An 18,910-nucleotide genomic window follows, 5' to 3' on the forward strand; every position below is an offset into this window, starting at 1 on the left:
AAAAGGAAGCAAGAGAGACAGCTAGCCGAGGACAAAGCCAGACATGATACGCTGCAGCAAGTAGAGGAGAGCGCGGCCAGCGGTTAAAGCAACAGGCTCGGATTTGGGACATTTGGGTCCAATTCCCAGGTCTGACTCTGGGGAAAGTCATTTTAATGTCTCTGCGCCATCACTGGGGTGTAGTAATTGTTAGATGCTCCAATGCTCTGCTGATGAGGTACCTAGGCAGACAGTCTACACCAGACAATGGTGAATCAGTTGGGATGAAGGGAGAGCTGGTTCCAAAAGAGGGCTGGGTTCTGTCTGCCATGGGCTTCGGTGTAGTTACTCTGGATAGTGCAACTCCATTGTCTCTATGGCAAATGGAATTTGGCCCTGGTACTCCACTCCCCCGCCTATAGCTGTAACACACACCCACAGTCTCTCTCTACTCTACTCTTCCTCGAGCTGTTGACTCATCTTCTTGCATTACCTAGTACCTTAGTTACATTCCCTGCAAGCACTTTCTAGCCCTTGGACTATTCATTACCCAAGAGGCTTCTGTCCCTACAATCCAGTCTTCTCTAAATTCCTTCCCCCCCACCCAGTTTGGCGGGCTCACATATCCAATATAAATCTTGGGTCCTATCCAGCATCTTCTGGAGGGTCCATCTCTCATCTTGTATGCAAACAGATTGTTCCTTCCATGGTTTATATCTTCATGTATTTAATAGGCTGCCACTTATCCAGCCCCAGCCGCAGCCCCGTGAGCAGACCTGACAGATGTGGGCTCATCAGGGGCAGGTGCCCTATTAGTAATGAATGGAGAGTTTACAATCCAAGCAGCTGTTCCACTCGGGGTGCCGGCAGTTCCCAACCACTCTGCTGGCTGATGCCGTGCTGCATTCGTTAGCAGCAATATGGAGCCGCCTCCTTGGCCCTGATGATCCTGCTGCTGAAACTGGGCTTCCCTGCTCCTATTCCCCTGCCCACCTCGATTTCCAGAGCACTGCCTGGTTGCCATTTGAGCAATAAGGGCTTCCAGGTGCTTGGCTGACACCCCACCTGCCTCGGAGTGTTTCCAGCCCTGCACAGGGAAGGAAATGTGCATTGGTGCAAGTCTCTGCACTCTCTTTCCCCAGGTCCAGCTGAGCTGTTAACGCTTCTCACATCTGGCAGCTTTCTGCAGCAGTTTGGGTGGTGTCCTTGTGCACAGGCAAGAGGATGGGGTGCAGGGGGCTAGAAGAGAGGTGGCTCTCCTCCTCCTCTGCCGGCTCACCACCTCCACTATGCCCATCTCACGGGGGTCTCTCCAGCAGAAACGAGGAGTGGAAAAGGTGGTGTCTGGGATTCAATAGTAATAACTGATTTAAAAACCAGCCTCTCTGCACGTTGCTGTGGTTAGCACTTGAGAATAGAGAGAGCTGCAAAATACCTGGATTAGTTAGTTAGTTAATCTCCTGATGTTTTGGAGGCCTGACTCCTGATTTTCAACCACTTGGGGTTGATGATACTGTTTTAATTTCACTGTTAATTCACTTTTACGGGCAACATGAAAGCCCCTCTCTGCATATTAGGCTCTGTGAAAAATCCCTTCTTCCTGCCCCTACTTAATTTTTTTTAACAAATGTACGTGTGGGGATAAGCTACATGACAGCACGTCCCTTTATATCGCAATCCAGAGCCATCCCCTGGCACAACAAATTCCGGGAGTGGGAGATTATTAGATCATTTCTCTCTTGATGTCAGCATCTCTCTCTTGAAGTCTCATCGTTAAAATTCTCAGCCTGGTTTTCTTGGGTGTAAGGGTGGGGGGAGCAAACAAACCCTGTTTTCAAGTAAAAAGGAGACAAGTTCAGTGTAAATTAGGACTGTCACCGTTTCCCTAGCAATTCATCAGCTCTGGTTTACCATTCCCTGGCTTTAGAATGTGTGTGAGAGCCGGATGGCTGTCAGTGCTCGTTCCCCTCAAGCACATTGTCAGAGCGAGAGAGACCCAAAAACTAGAACACCCACGTCCCGAACACGTCTGCTGCGTCCGTCGCCTGGAATGTGGCTGCATGCTCCAGGCATGAAGCAGTGGGAGGTGCTTTGCTGGGGACACTCCAGCTAGGGAAGCTAGTGAGAAGATAAGCAGGATCCAGCGCCTGGATTTCTGGTTTGAAAACAGCAGCGAGGCACGTCTTCCTTGCTGTGACGGCTTCATCCCACAGTGGCAAGGGAATCACAGTTGTCTTAATCCTGCTTCCATTTGTAAAGCTGGGAATCACTTGGGGATCAGCCCCTCCCACTGGCAGTGCAGAGGTCTCCGGGGGTATGTCTATGCTGCACATTGAACCCAGGTTCTCACTGAGGTTGAGCCCAAGCCTGCCTCTCATCCACACACAGACCCAGTCCTCGGTTCCTGCTAGAGGGGTGGATCAGTGCCCGAGCCCCATTGCGACGCCATGCAAGTGCTGTGATTTTTGCAGTGTGGATGCGGGTCAAGCCGTGGACCTGAGTCAGAAGGTCTGCACAGTGCAGTGTGGGCACATGAGTACAGCTGTGAGACCCGATCCAGTAACTGTAATGCCAGGTTTACAATGCAGCATGGATACTCCAGTGAGGGCTTGGAAACTCCACCTCCACAAGCCCCGTTCCCCCAGGCCTGAGTTCATAATGCAGTGTAGACACTTCCTGTGTGTGAAGTGACAGCTGACCGAGGGGCAAATTGTGCCAGTGCTTTTGACATGTGGCTTTCTGGCCATTGGCCTCATTAGGACTGAAGTTTGCCATGGGCAGCTTTCCCCAGCCGTGAAGGGAAACAGAATATTTGGAGAGGGAGTGTTGGGTCACCCAGGATCAATTCCTGGCTCTGCTGGGTGGCCTTCAGCGCGCGCGCACACGATTTAACAATGTCAGTTTCTCGTTTCAGGGAGTCCATCCAGCTCAGTGTTATGACAGAGGCCACATGCTTCAGAGGAAGATGCAAAAAGACCCCAAGCCCTAACAAGCAATTACGAAACAACCTGCCCCCAGGGGAAATTACCTCCTGTCCCCAGGCAGTCGCATCTCCTGAAGCATGAAGGCGTATATAAGAATGGTAGATATAGCCTCCATTACCATAGCATTTGAGCAATTCACTATCTTCAGGGGATTCCTTCTCTTAGCATCCTGTGAGGCAGGGCAGTGCTGTTATCCCCCCGGTGCAGATAGACTAAGGGACTTGGCCGAGGTCACACAGAGTTGATGGTGGAGCTGGGAATCGAATGCAAATCTTCTGAGTCCCAGGCCAGCACCCTAACCACAAGACTGTCCTTTCGTCCAGATAACAGCCCCTCATAGTTAGATCCTATATTCTGTGTCAATTTTATCCTATCGAGCATAGCTGGGGATATTGTATTATTCAGGTACATATCTAATCCCTTCTGTTTCTTTATGCTGAGCTGTGACCTCCCTGATATCTTGTGGCAATGAGTTTCACAGCTTAATTATGTATGAGAGGCATTAGCATGCAGCCCTCAATGCCCGCAGCAGAAATTGATGCAGAGATGAGACTCTGACCCTTAGTGGCTGTAACGGGGCCGGATAATACTGGATGAAGTGTTATGGACGCATGAAGTATTGTTAATCAATGGATACTCTGATGTAAGAAAGAACCCGTGACTGTGGCAATGTAACCCTGCCACATGCCCCACGCCTGCTGTGGCCACACGTTTTCTATGACTAGATCAGCAGTTAACCCTTTATAGATCAGCCCCTTGGAGGTAGAATAATCATCGTTCCATTACTTAAGGGAGACGCTAACTAGCCAGTCTATTCCTTCTGCCGCACGGGGAGAGCAATGTCTGTAGATGAAAGTGATTCTGCTTGGGTCGATTTCCTTTCTCCTTGGAGTTGCTTTGGGCTTTGGTTTTCAGGACACCTGGGAAGGCAGCAGTGAGAGTGACATGCCAGGGGAAGTCTTTTTCTTGTCCTTGCTTCATTTTGCTGGGCAGACTCCAAGGGGGGACATGAATGGTGAGCTGAGAAGCTGGTCTCCCAGAGCCAGGCCGGATGTTTGTTTCTGCTAAGTCCTTCAGTGTCGTTTCCCCATGTAAGAAGCCACTCAGGTGCCTTCCTCTGGGGCCCAGGGTGGAGGGGAGTGGGATCCTCTGCTCTCCTTCAAAAGCTGCCTTGTGGAATAGCTTGCAAGAGGAATGGGGGTTTGAATAGTGTCTGACCTCAGAGCTCCTTGCCACACAGGGACTATCAATGTATGGAGATTCAGTGGCCACACTTCAATATCTGTCACCTGCCCATTACCTGAGATCACTAGCCATCAATACATCAAAACCTGCACTCTTTCCCATGCCCAAGGAAATGTAGGGAATACTGTCTGTTGTCAGACACCACCGGTGTGGTGCTCTAGGCCTCTGATACAAGGGTTTATGTTTCAGGGCCTCATCTTACTACACTGCCAATGCTGAGGTTGGATGTGTGCATCCACATTTATCCTGGCATTCATATAGGGCCCAGCACTGGGGTGTCTGAGCACCAGCCCTCAGGATGCCATGCTGCTGACTTCAGAATTCCCGTCAGCCTTTTATTCACCTCTGGATAGGAGCAGGCAGGGAACCACCCATCGATGGACACCGGCTGGAAGGTATGCCAGGAAAGGAAATAATAAGGCTGCGATCCAGCGGGAATCTGCAGGGGTAGAGCTCACTTCAGGATTATTCAAGCCTTTTACTGCTCACTGGGGGGTAGGTTTGGATTATTATCCCCATCCTACAGATGGGGAAACTGAGGCACGACACGACACTGACTTTTTTTCCTTTTGCCAATGACTTTCTTCAGGTTCTAACAGCATGTTAGTGGCATGTTAGCTGGGAACAGAATCCAGGAGTCCTGACTCTTCAGCACTACTAGACCGTTCCTTGCACAGGCACAAAAAAGTGAAAATTAGACACCCAGAAATCTCCTTTCTTTAAAGGCTCTGACAAAACAGGGAGGCCCGTAGTATAAAGAAGGCATCTTGGTGTGTTACACCCTCCCAGTGCTAGGGATGTGGAGGGATTTCAGCAACTACTGTATATTTGTGTGCGTGTGTGGGAAGAAACTAGATTAATTTTAAAAGGTTATATTGATTGCAGTCAAGCATGAACCTCAGGCAAGGAGTGTTATGTAATTACCCACTCGAAGCTGTGCAGATGAGAGAACCAGCTGTTTTCCTCTCCGTATAGCCATTTCACTTCAGCATCTCCTCAGTGCACCGAAGTGTCCCCAGCGTAACAGATTATTGAGCAGCGTGGAACCGTGTGTCTGCAGGCTCATCAACCCTTCCCTTAAAGCGGGGAGCGAGAGTGCAGGGTGCATGAGCCCTCACATTTAGGAGCTGGGAGCAGCCTCTCCTAAAAGGCAGAACTTCTCGCAGACCAGCTCCGAAGCCGGTGTTCAAAAGTTGACGGGCAGTAAAGTGATGAGTGAACTCTTCCTGGATTCTTCTTTATTCAGAAGCCCTGCAAGGCTGCAGCGGAGTCTCTCTCCTGTCCTCTCTCTCTGAATTCTTCAACGTAATGAAGCCAGATTCCTGCCACTGTATTGAACCACCATGAAGAACGTGTTAAGAAAAGGCTTGGGAGCAAAGACGCCTCTCCTAGCCAGTTAATAGAACCAGGCTGCCTGTTTTCAATCCCAGCTCCAGTTCAGTGTGGGCTGGACCGTCTGCCTTAAAGGAACTCGACCAAGGAGATTAGGGTCTGGATCTTGCTCTATTGAAGCCAGTGAGGGGTCTTGTCATTCACGTCAATGGGAGCAATCAGAAACCCAGATGGAACGGGACGCTGACAAGGAACAGAATGTGTCGCTGACCAGCTCATTTCACTGTCCAAGCCCAGCAAGGTGCAAAGGGCCATAAAGCAGGTGACGAAGGGTGGACTGGCACATCCGCTCTGGATCTGGCCCAGTAGGTATGCGGAAGGCGTAGGCTGGCGGTGTGTGTCTGTGGGCCAAAGTCGGCCCCACTCCTGCAATGGAAAAGCAGCTGGGGAACCAGCTTAAGAAACTACCTGAGAATTCCTCTTCCCTAAGGTGAATTCTCCACTCTATACAGAGGCTCTGTGCTACCCATCTTATATTGGTCCCCATTCCATCCCACCATCAGGGCAGGGAACATGTGCCATGGCCACGCCTGCCTACTAGAGTGGCTTGGTAGGGCAGTAAGCAGCCAGGTCCAAGTTCAAGCAATGGAGGCAGGGTAGGATTTTTCTCAGTGGGGGATTCCCCCTGAGGGAACCCCGCATTTAGCAGGAGGTGCACAGTTAGCTGAATCCTTGACGGCTGCTTCCTGAATCCCTCGTCCTCAAGCCCTGGCTACCATGGACAGAGATGGTTCCAATTTCCTGCTTCTTGTTCCATTACCTGGGCTGGGTTTCAGCCTCTCTCACAAGGACAGCAGCAGATGTTGTCCCTCGAGGACTCGTCCCCCCGCTTCTCCTTCACAGACAAGACTTCGGAAGGGGCTTCTGGTCCCTGGCTGCGTGTGGCCTGATACCTGAAAGACTTGGGAAGCTAATGGGAGCAAACCCAGCACCTGTTGCTTCTTCTCTCCCACTGCGAAGGGGAATGAGTTAGCAGCTGTCCACCTACCATGGGATGGGATGGGACTGGGGTTCAGGACAGGAAGCAATTTTCCCAGGAGGATTTGGCCAGGACACCTGCATTTAGTGCCCTCCTCTTATGAAAACACTGGGGGATTTTTTTTAATGACAAGTCACCAGGACTTTACCCTGACAGCCCCTTATCTCCCCTCCACCGACCACTTTGCTGGAGTACTGACTCAGCACAAACTCACAGGAGCAAACTCCCCGTTCTAGCTCATGTCATAGCATCCCCATCCACGTATAAACCGAACAAGACCCCCCCCGCTTAGCTTGCGCAAAGTCCGAGGCACGTACGTGTTCTCTCAGCATAAAAGGTTCCTTTATGGGATCCTGCCTTCCAGCGAGTGTCAAGGAACTGGGCGAGTAGCTCCTCCCACTCCATTTGTCTCCAGCCGGCCGTTCTCTTGGAGTCACTCGCTGGGATCTGGCGGCCACGTGTTCCCAGAACTCTAGGTCTCAATTACAGGAGAGGGAAGCGTTTCGCCTTTATCAGAAGGGATAAGAATAGAGAGCGGCAGGCGGCTAACTGCGGGATCTGGATGAAAGGCAGCTGGCTCTAATTCTTTCCCCGCAAAGGGCGCGCCTGCCCCTTCTTCCCTTTTTTTTTTTCATGAACCGTAATTGGCACCACAGTTGACTGTAGCACTTCACCAGAGCCAGGAGCATCCTGAGGCCAAGACTCACTCCAGACTCTCCATCAATGAGTTCGAGGGCAGGGAGGATGCTTTTGATCCCGCTGGAGGATAACTAGCCTCTGTCGAATGGATTTCTCTGGCTTGAGCTTTCCCTCTCTCAGCAAAGGAAACCGAGTGCTGCTGCGCCATTTCACGAGGGCTCGGAGGCCAACGCCCTGCGCTGCCCCAAGATACCATGTGCCGTTATAACCAGATCAGCGGATTTGCTCTTCCTTTGAGGCTGGCTAGCTGCTTGAGGATCCAGCCACAGATGTAACCTCTCCTGCTCAGGACTGGGCTGAAGTGAAAATCCAAATGGCTGATGCCTACAAAGAGTAGAGTTGTCAAGGGCCTGGTGGGGAACTTGAGGGAAAAGGGGGTAGGGGGTGGTAAATTCCCTTCCTTTCAATTGCTGGGTTTTGCAGGCATTAAAGTGAAGGGCTCTTAAGCACAGCCTACTAGAATCTGGTGCAATGCAAGATGAGGGTGTGTAAACTTCCCCCACCCAGCTCTGCAACTGCACCGCAATCCTGATTTAAGGCACGCTCTGATTTCTACTCCTGGGGTTCACACTCCCAGCTCAGGCTGTGTCCTGACCTGCAGCAGCCCCTAGGTCTCAACAGCAATTCCACCGACCGTGTGGTATTCTTCTGATGGACCCAAACATATCCTAACGTGAGCCTGCCAGACTGATCAGCACTTGGGGCCTGAGTCAGGGTTTGAATCCAGGGTCCCAAAGGCAGCACACTGACCTTCTGTAAACGTTTGGCCTTATTTGTAGCCGTTTAAGTTTCACAAGGGAATGACTGACCCAATAGATCAGAACCTCTGGTGTCTAACAGCGTCTAACATCAAATATCTACTAACCTGGTACCTGAGCAGCTGGGGAGAGCTGAGTCCTGGCTAGCCATGGGCATTTCAAGGACTGTTCTGAGCCTTCCTGAATTTTTCCCTAGCACCCAACTCTGTGGCGTGTGAGGATTATATTAGCCATTAAGAGTGGCCCTCAGCCCCTGGCTTTGCAACTGGATCAAAAACTTCCCTGGAGTTTGAGGTTGTTCAGAACTTGAGGTTTAGTTCCGGTCAATCACATGAGTAAGTGCTGTCAGAGGTTTCTCATGACGGTGGTGTTCTTGCACAAGAATGCCAGAGGTCCTGGCTTCACAAGCCTAGTGGTGGCTGTGAAAATGACTATACCTTCAAATTCTGAGGTCAGACTAGATGACCACAATGGTCCCTTCTCACACTTAAAATTATTTTCAGAGGGGATGGTGCTCAGCACTTTCTGGAAATAGGGCCACTTTTGACATGTCTCAATGGGAGTACACAAAAACGGAGGCTTCCAAAATCACTAGTGACTCTTGAACGTGTGTGCGCGCGCGCGCAATGGTTCCTCAGACTTTGTTTTCACTAAATTAACACCTGTCTCCAGCCGTTGAAATCCAGTAATTATCCAGTCCTCCAGTGTGACTCATTTGGTGCAGTGTTCACTTCTAGTCAGCAGATCGTAAAGAAATTCACTGTGTCACTTAGCGAGGCACAAAGAGAGATTATCCCAGAACTTTAAAGCTCTGAGTTATGACTCCAGCCGTAGGGGTAAAAAAGTCAAATCAAATAAAAAGGATAAGATTGGAGACTTAATTGATGTAGTAAAAAATCTTGAGTGGGTGACATCTAGATCTGAGATAACAATAACCCAAGTTTTTATTTTCAGATGACCGTGACTTGACAGGAGGGCACCGAAGGAAATGAAAGCAAAACAAACACCAGAGCTCATAGTAAAATATTTGGAAAAAATCAGGGGCACTGGAGTCATCTGTGTTGGTCCAGAGATGCTAGAAAGGAGAAACAGACTCAGAGCTTAGGGAATTGTTAATGCTCAGCGGCAGGGTCCACATGGACACTTAGTGTGTGGTAAACTAGAGTATAAATCTACCCCACACTGTCTGTGGCTATGGGCCAAGGAGCTACGATTCCGTTTGAGCTGGGTAGAGGAACGAGGGTGTTTTGGTATCGTTTTGTGCTTGTGTTAATTTTGAAGAGTCCCAAAGTACAGGCTAGTTTATAAATAAGAACACTGGGGATCAGCCTCTTCCACCACTGATGGCAGCAGTGTCCGGGTGAACGGAGCAGTTGCTGGTTGCTGGGTGCTCTCAGTAGTTTAGGCTGTACATGAAGAGGAATACCGGGTCTGATTCTCATCTCTTGCGCCAGCCAAAAACTCCCTGGTTCTTTGTAGGTTAAGTCATGGGGGGGTGAGAGAGGGAGGGGAATCTGGCCCAATGCTGTATCAGATTTGGTGCTCCGAGAGAAGTTTTGGGAGGCAGAATACTGTCCATGCCTCCACTCTCTCATGCAAAATGACACGGGAATTTTATTGGGAACAAGGGATTTCAATTTGACCTCTCCTAGGAAGGATGGCACCTTGAGCAGCCCAGGACCACCGCAAGCCACTTCCTTACAGTGAGCTGGGGCATTTGGCTCGGTAGCAACGTCAGAAGGAAAGTCTATTGTACGCTCAGCACCTCTACCCAGCATGGCTTTACAGATAATGGGGGACACCTACACTAGAGAGGAGGGGCCAGAACCTCAGCTGCTGTAAACTGGGGTGGCTCCATTTACACCCACTGTCTGGCCCTCTAGTTGTGGCTAAACAATTGGAATGAGATGTGCTGCCCTTTGTGGGATCCTGCTCTTCATTATACCTGAGTCTTTGTGACGATGGCTGAGAAACCAGAGTCTCCACTTGCTATTTGTTCTTCATGGCTCCCTGTTGGTGGAATTCACTCTTGCGCCAGACTGGACTGGTGCTGCAACTCTGCAGCGAGGTGAGTTTTCTCCTTTTAGTCATTCATTAGCCTCCTCTTTAAACACGTTTCCGCCATCCAGCCGGGAAGTGGGAGAAGGGACCAGGTGACTGCCCCAAATGGCCTATCAGCAAAGCAAGCAGCTCATGAAAATTGTTCATCCACCATCTTCAGCAAATACATTCATTATCCAAGAGTAGCTGTAGCTAATGAGTCTGGCTGGGGAGTGATTCAAGAACTGGATTTATAAAAGGCTAAACCTCGTCTCGTTTTTGGCTCAGGAAGTACTTAGCCAACCACCTCTGCTCCCCATGTGACCCTGGGGGGATGTCTGCACGGCAGCTGGCACCAAGCCTCCAGCCAAGTCCCCAGACTTACGTTAGCGGGGCCTACAGTGCTCCATGCAATGGCCACGCCGCTGTAACTCCGGCTGGTGCGTGGGCTCGCAACGTCTCCACGGCTATTTTTAGCGTATTATCGCAAGCCTCGCTAACCTGAGTCTGTGGCCCCCTTCTGGGAGGCTTGTGCCCTTAGATCCCACATGCAAGAGCCGCCCAAACAAGCTCCTGCTTCGCTTGTGGGCTCTAACGAGCTGCTAGCTTCAGCTGTGGGGTTTAGCGTTGTGCTTAGCCGCTGCGGGTGGCTTTCTTGCCCTCGGCCACTATCTGAAACATCAGGCTGCTGCTTGTTTCTTTTTAGGAGACAATATTGCCTGGAAGATTCTTTTCTCGGCGGCCTGCCAGGCGATAGCATTCATGGAGAACCAAAGCCGCCCTCCTCAGAAAGGAGCCTTGTCTGAGAAGTGCCAGCTTTGACAGGCCCTGTGTCAAGGGGAAATCCCCATGGGGCTGGACTACTGGCAATGGCCTTTTTCTTCCACCTGTATTTTTTTTTTCTTCCTCTTTAATGTCAGTAATGAAATAAAGAGGGAAAGGGAAACCTTAACGTGACAGGAATCCTCCCATGTCCATCAAGGCAGGGCCCTGGGGGATTGCAATTGTCCTTTACTCTGTTATCTTCCTCTCCACCCTGCGGGTCTCAGGATCTGCCCCTGTTTCTCACCTTCCCTCCCCTTGTTCCGGCTAAGGACAGGCAAACTGGATCAGGCCAGATAAGCTCTGGGATAGCAGCTGCGATGCCAGTTTGGGACCAGAAAGTTAACTCATCATTTATTGATATTAAGGTAGGACCCCGAGGCCCTGACCAAGATCAGGGCCCCATTGCTCTAGCTACTGTACAGACACGTAGCAAGACACAGCCGCTGCCCTGAAGTGTCTAAATCTTAAGAGACAAAGGGTGGAAGGGGAAACTGAGCCATAGAGAGGGGAAGTGACTTGGGCAAGGTCATCCAGCAGGTCAGTGGCAGTGGACATCTCTGTCTCCTGTGTCCCAATCTGGTGCCCTGTCCAGCTGTCCACATTGCTTTCTCAGTACATGTGGTCCCAGTCATCAGCTGGAGTAAATCAGTGTCACTCCGTTGACTTCAATGGATTCACATCACGGAAGTGATTCACACCAGCTGCGGGTTTGGCCCGTAGGGAGAAACCAATCTCAGGCCAGATCCACATTCTCACCCCTCTCCACTGTCCAGGAGGTGTTTGGGTGACCCAAACCTTCAGTCGCATCTTGAGCTGACCCTCCTTTCAGTGAGCTGCTGCGTCCTTGTTTCTAGTGGGAGGGTGAGGAAAGGATTCGCTGAAAAATCCAGGGAGACTGTGTCCCTACAGTATTTCTGACAGGACGGGAGGTCTCTGGAGAGACCCAGCCCCCGTCTTGTAGACTCACGAGGCTTGGAGAGCTCAGAGAAGCGTGGGAATTCTGACATGCTGCACCCAGCTGACCCGAGGCCCAGTCAGCAGCAAGGCCAGGCCTGGAGGAAGGGGGGCGATATAGGAAATGGACGGATTGGGCACAGGCTGGTGGGAAGGGAGCAGGAGGGGTGTGACGCAGGAGTGGAGCAAGAGGAGCTGCAGAGGGATTTGCAGAGCGGACGTGGGAGGACACGTAGACTGGAGGCAAGAGGGGAACGGACGCTTGCGTAGGCGCCAGATGGAGAAGCTAGAGCTGGAGAAGAAAGCAGAGGGAGGGCGGGAGAGAGACCTGCACATTTTTCAAAGGGTATTTTCCCCTCTATGTTGCTCAAAACACCCCACTCATCCCTTTATCTGGGATCCCAAAGGGAACTCTCCCGTCGTTGGCAAATGTCAGGGAGGAAATTTGATGAGCCTTTTCCTCCTCTTCACCTTAGCACTTTAAAGAAAAATGAAAAGCTCTGAGCTATGCAAAGAAGAGCGTGAGTGAGAGAGAGACTTGAGTCTCCTCCAAATGTCATTTTCTGGTGAATAAATGTCCTCATAAATACAGGCTGTGGAATGAGATCTCTCTGGCTAGACCAGAGGTCTGAGTAGCAGCCTTCCCAGGCCATGCATTAGGAAGCAAGGCAGAGTGATAACTTGACCTTTATGAAATGGCCAGTGTGCTTTATAACTATTTTATAGAGTCGGCAGCCTCATTGCTGAGTGGCACTTGCCATCAGGCGAGGCAGTAAATCCTCCAGGGTGATCTCGGGTCCCTGTTCAAGCACCGCAGTGCATCTTCCAGCAGCTCACATGGCACAGCTTCCTCCTCTCAAGGTGGGGGAGGAACCAAAAGTTGCACACAAGATTTCTGAGAAAGGAAGTGCAGAGTTAGACAGAATCCAATTTGTAGGGAAGGTCGGAGCTGTCAGACCTTATCCTGTAGCTCCTTAGGTCCCATAAGCCAAATAGAGCCCAGAACATGGGTAGGAGACCTCAGAGAGTGGGGCAAGTGGTGGTGCTGGTGAGTCTGTAGCCAGGGGCTGCTCTGCCTTCAGGGTCAATACCACCACACTGAGACGCAACGGCGCCGCTGCTGGAGGTGCCATCTGACAGATGAGACATAATAACTTGGGTCTGGACCTCCTGTGGTCCATCAGGATCCCCTGGTATTGAAGTGCATTCCCGCGTTCTAGTACGCTAGTTCCTAACACGCAGTGATCGGATGGTAGGAGGGTTAGGTGAAGACATTTCGAGAGATGACCTGGATCTTCACCCAAACCGAAAACCAAATGCAGAGCTGCAGTCAGTAGGATAAATTCAACCTAAAGTGTCTTCCCATAGAATCAGGGTAACTGGCTTCAAACAGCTTGAATGGAGCTTAGTCTTCAATGCCAGACTGGCACTTCAGTGTGCTGGTCAGACCACACACCTGCATCCCTTTCTTCATAAAGTGCCCTGCCAAATGCTGCTAAGGAAATCCAAACCTCTCAGCCACTTCCCCTGATGCAAACCAATCTGTCAACGAGACCAGCTGGGAAGCATTCCAATTAGCTAATGGGGGAGCATCCTGAGACACTGTTATCAATGCAAATTGCCTCATAGCTTGGGGTGGATGGGGGGACCCAGCATGGCTGCTGCTCTTAGCTAGAAAAGTCCTTACGAGGTGGTGAGTTGCTTGGGATCATCTGGGGATGCTCTGGAGCCTTCCATGTTTTACACTGTATTGGCCGTGGGCTCAGGTGTGTAATGAGAACTGAACTGTGCTGAGAACGGAACAAAGCGTAGGCAAAATGTATGCATCTGCCCATATCCAGCAGGCTCACAATCTCCTGGGACCGACTGCCTGGCCCCAACGGTACCGGATAGCTTCTCCTGAAGGGTAAAACTGACAACAGGTAGATTTGTCCTAAACATCTCCACCACCTAGATGTGGTTGGGAATTGGTTGGCAAAATGTTATGGTTTTTGGTTTTACCCCAAAAAATTGTATTAATTGAAACCAAAACTGTTCATGGGGAAGGGACAATTTTGGTGAATTTCACAACTCAAAAAAATGTTGAAAAAGATGTTTTGAAATGGTTGAAAGGTCCCGTCTTGACATTTTTAAAACAAAGTTTTGTTTTTCGGTTCTAAAGGACTTTTTGTTTAGAAATTTACTTTATACTAAAAATAACTACTTAAAGGCTGAAATCAAAATGAAACGTTTTGATTGACCTAAACTGAATTTTTTTGGTTTGTCGCCTTGTGAAAAATGTCAAGATTTTGATTCGTTTTGTCCTGATTCAGGGTGGAAAAAATGTTCCAAATGTAAAAAATTAATGCTGGCTGGGAAAACCAGCCCCACCAGCAGCAGCTCTCTCCTCCTATTCAATCATCTACCTTTATGTTCAGAGTTATATTCTTATAGGCGCCCTGCGTGCAGTAGCTACCATGACTGTCTCTAGCACCCAGGTCTGTAGCAGACGAAGATGTTCCCAAGAGCTAAAATGACTGCAGTGTACGTCACCCGGTAATGGTGCTCTTGCTTCACACTGTAAATCCTCTCCCATGCTGGTGCTGAAGTGTCTTTCTGCATTAGCACCGGAGGACAAGGGCCCATGCACGTGTTACTTGGCCTTTTCCAAAGATGAGGTTCGGGAGCAGTGAGTTGTCAGTGAGGCCCTCTGACTGCTTTGGAACAGGCTTGTCTGGCACTAGAGGAAGCTTCCCTACCTTAGAGTTAGCGGAAGCAGTGTCTGGCTAGTGGCTAGATCCGAGGGCACCTTGAGACCAGCTCTGGGGTCAGCTGCTTAGAACAGAGGGGTGGGAGTCAGGGTTCCTGGTTTGGAAGGGAGAGTGATCTAGGGGTAGAGCAGGAGACTGAGAGACAGGACTCCTGGGTTCTATTTCTGTCCTGGCGAGCTCTGTGGCTTTGAGCAAGTCACCCCATCTCCGTTTGCCTATCTGAAACATGGACCATGGGTAGGTTGAGTAGAGGAATGAAGGTAATGTGCTTTGAGACCCTGAAGGGAGAGGAGCAGTAGAAGTGCCCGTTGTTGTTGCTGGAAAGCTGAGAGGAGAAGAGATCCTCTCCCGGGGGGCATGTGGATGGTTTCAACAAGACCAAGACAGTGGGGTGGGTAGGGCCAGGGTCAGAGAGAAGCGAGACTGTGTGTTCTCAGCAGGACTGTGTCAGCAACCTTTGATCACAGGAGGGCAGCCTTTCATCCTCTGCTTTCATTTTGCCTGCTTCCAGGAGAGGCAAAATGTGCTGCTGAGAGTTTGCCCCATCTCCCTTGGCCCCCATGAATCCTTCATCTGTTCCTTGCTTGCCATCATCTCACTGCTGCCTGCCCCCACCCCCCACCCCGGCACCTCCTACACACACCTGCTGGAGAAATGACACCCCAGAGGGTGCAGCATGGGGAGGGATCTTAGCATCTTAACCTGTAGCAGCAGCAGAAACAGCGGGGATGATGAACTCATCTTCCTCTAAACAAGGCGAGATCGGCTGTTCCTTTCAGCCGGGCTGGTGGATGATGGATTGAATGAATATCCAGTTCATTAACTGTCATTTGTCCTATTGTGTTTACCGCACATCCCCACACACCGGTGCTTAATGAATGCTGCTAGATTAATAGCGAGGCACTGAGACGTGCTCTAGCCCCCATAGAAACCTAGGGAAAGAAGCAATGTTGGATGTGACTGTTCTGCATGGCTGAATGAGGCCAGGATGTGGGACAAAGGGAATGGCTAAAGCAACTCTCTCTCTCTCTCTCTCTCTGGTTCAGGTGTTTGCAGACATGGGAGGCTCTGACAATGGGGGGTGGGAGCTGATAGTCATTGCAGGTTTGGGAGGACAGCAGGGCCACATCTGGAATGGGAATTGCACACCCCAGTCTTCATACCTCCTTGTACCTTGCTTATAATCCCAGAAGCTCTGTTCATCACCCCACTGGCAGGGACCTTCTCTTCCTTCTAACCCTCTGGAGTCACAGATTCCAAGACCAGAGGGGACCATTGGGATCATCTCGTCTGACCTCCTGGATAACACAGGCCATAGGGCTTCCCTAATTAATTCCTGTTTGAACTAGAGAGGCTTTTGTAGAAAGATGTCCGATCCTTATTTAAAATTGGCCAGTGATGGAGAATTCCACACAGCCCTTGGTTAAGTCGTTTCAAAGGTGAATTGCCTTCATTGTTAACAATCTGCACCTTTCTTTCCAGGATGGAATCTCTACTTTTTGCATGACCAGGTAGGATCTCGGTTTGCATCCCAGTTCCACCAGGTGGCAATGACAGTCTGACCTAGTGGCCAGTGCTCTTGGCCACTTCACACCTACTTCATGGCTATGCACAAGCAGACCAATACCTCATGATAGAGACCTGCCCCTTCCAGGTAGCCACAGATACAAACCAGTGGTTAGAAATACACAGTTAAGCAATTAATTAGGCCTGGTCCAAGGTTTCCCCAGGTTGGGCACAGATCCAGTTGTCCACATCTTCAGCCAATATCAACTGAAGATGTGGACAACTGGATCCATGAGTCTAGCCAGGCAGGGAGAGCGGAGGGGTGGTGCTGATGAGATTTTCTGTGCGCCCGGGATTCCAGATGGGCTGATAGCTAGTTCACAGCCTGGTATTTACATTGGTGCCAGTGGGACTCTAATGACTTTTGTGGGGCTGCGATGGGAAATGAACCAACTTATGATGATGCCTCAGCTGCAGATAGACGGCTTGGTCACCTTTCGCAGGCTTCCAGCATTTACCAGCCGATCCAGAATGCTGCCTTTAGCTTCCACTCAATTACTGCTGCAGTTGCAACACGTGAGAGGGATGGGTGGGTGTGTGTTCATGGCTCATTAGGCTGGAGCATTTCGCTGTGCCCTTGAGTGATCCCGCATTGTGCCTTTTATTCTGTTCTGTGCCGGTTCTTACGCCGTGCTCATCCCCAGCGTATTGGAGCAATTTCCAGGAGTGCATTGAGCAATGGGTACAATGCAGGCAGTGGAACTGCATTTATCTGATTTGCGGCCTGCCCAGAGCAGGGGCCTCCTCTGTCATGATGGTTTGGGGACCTCTTTCTATTGCACTTCTCAATTCCTAGAATGGACCATCCCTGCTCAGCTGAAACCCGGGACAGGGGTAGCAGAGCCTGCAAGTCAGGAATGAGGTGCATCAGCCAAGCTGTAGGTGGGGAGCGCTGGGATGGAACAACAGAGGGTCTCTGCGGGTCACGACTGTGGGACATCAGCAGAGCTGTGTGGTGAGATAGCAAAAGGTGGTACACACACATCAGCAGAGCTGGGGGCAGGGAAGGCCAAGGACCGGAGTAGCAAAGGGGGAGTGTTGGGTACTGGTAGAACAACGGGAGGAGCCTGCCCTTGGAAAAGCAGGTCAGGGTTAAGGCTCAGTGGCACAGAGGTGCTGACCCCGCCTTCCGTTTGTCCGTGTGCTTGCGGCTTAATGGTGTATGTTGCCAGTGTAGCAGGCTGGAAGTCTGTCCATTTCTTGGGTGGAATTTTAATAAAACAATCCCAAGAATCTTTCAGAGCTTCGCTCTTCTGGCTAACGCCTCTCAGCTGATGTGATCTAAACTACCACTTCCCTGTGCGGGTGTAATTTGAGATGGCTTGGTGACAGAGACGTACAGCTCTCATTTACAGAGCTGGAGGTCCCAGTTCAGCTCCCCCATGAGCTCTGGCATGGGGAGTGGAAGTTATAAAGAGGCAGTATTGCATAGTAGCCAGAGCACTAGACTAAACTCAGGAGACCTGGGTTGCATTGCCAGCTGTGCTACTGGGTGACCTTGGGCAAGTCATGGCACCTCTGTGCCTCAGTTTCCCTATCTGTAAGAAACTAATGACCTCCTTGTGAGATCTACTGCTAGCAGCTAGGTGGCCTTATCCTCTCCCCCCTCCCTCCTCTTGCGCTTGAGTCAAATGATCAAGAAGGCAGCAAAGACAAGGCAACATGGGCCAGTGGATGGGGAATGGGCTGGGAGTCCGGAGAGCTGGAGCGTGAGCTTGGCCAAGTCTCTGCCTTGATTTTTCCCTTTATCCATCTTGTCTATTGAGATGATAAACTCCTTTGGGCCAGGGACTGTTTCTTGCTATGGCTCTGTGCGACACTGAGTACAATGGGGCCGTGACATTATCTGATTAAAATATGGCCATGGAGATCGTTGTTGCAACCACTATTATATATTTGCAGCAAATCTGGTACACAGGTTATCAAGTGAGGTGTCTATGAAAAGGTTTTGATTTGCTGGTTATTATGCTATCTGTTTGCATGTATTTGAAGTTCATAGAATCATAGAAGATTAGGGTTGGAAGAGACCTCAGGAGGTATCTAGTCCAACCCCCTGCTCAAAGCAGGACCAATCCCCAACTAAATCATCCCAGCCAGGGCTTTGTCAAGCCTGACCTTAAAAACCTCTAAGGAAGGAGATTCCACCACCTCCCTAGGGAACCCATTCCAGTGCTTCACCACTCTGAGTGAAAAAGTGTTTCCTAATATCCAACCTAAACCTCCCCCACTGCAACTTGAGACCATTGCTCCTTGTTCTGTCAACAAGTGTTCCAGTGTAAGTTATAAATATTGGCTCTATACTTGGATTTCAAATATTTGCTCCTGGGGTAACGCCCACAAGGTAGCTAGGCAGCACATCTTGGTGGAACTATTCACATTGAGCGGCCCATCGAAAGAACATTTAACTGACAATGGACCATGGGAGGCGCCTGTCTACACTTAATGGAATTTCCTGCTGTCACTAAAAATGCATGGACATGGGACTTGCCCATGTGACTCCAAACTCCATCTTGTTGCTGTAAGTTTCCACAGTAAGAACAATGGGATTCCCTCCACATGGCAGAAGCTATAAAAGGCACTGGAAACACCTCCATTTTGCCTCTTTCTTGCCCAAATCTCTGGCCTATACTAATGGAAGCATCTAACCAAGGGACTGAGGTCCTTCCAGCTATCTGGAATCAACCAGAGACTTATCAAGCCAGCAGTTTACTCCATCAGTGCTACAAGCCTGATCCAAGA

At 50.2% G+C, this 18,910-nt stretch overlaps 1 protein-coding gene across 3 annotated transcripts in view; it reads left to right on the top strand.

Annotated features, from left to right (window-relative positions):
- Nucleotides 1-18,910, top strand: part of LOC120389229 (gap junction beta-4 protein-like) — a 94,244-nt gene that overhangs the window by 28,536 nt on the left and 46,798 nt on the right. Inside the window, exon 4 of one of the 3 annotated variants that reach the window (XR_005590828.1) lies at nt 8,991-9,284. The exons of 1 other annotated variant lie outside the window; for it this stretch is intronic. The gene's annotated coding sequence lies outside the window, so the exon portion shown is untranslated. Of the gene's footprint in view, nt 1-713; nt 771-8,990; nt 9,285-18,910 lie in introns of those variants that run through there. One more of the 3 variants, XR_005590827.1, reaches the window with a different exon arrangement.

Source organism: Mauremys reevesii, linkage group 23 (genome assembly GCF_016161935.1).
Source record: "Mauremys reevesii isolate NIE-2019 linkage group 23, ASM1616193v1, whole genome shotgun sequence".
In the NCBI taxonomy this organism is placed as follows: domain Eukaryota; kingdom Metazoa; phylum Chordata; order Testudines; family Geoemydidae; genus Mauremys; species Mauremys reevesii.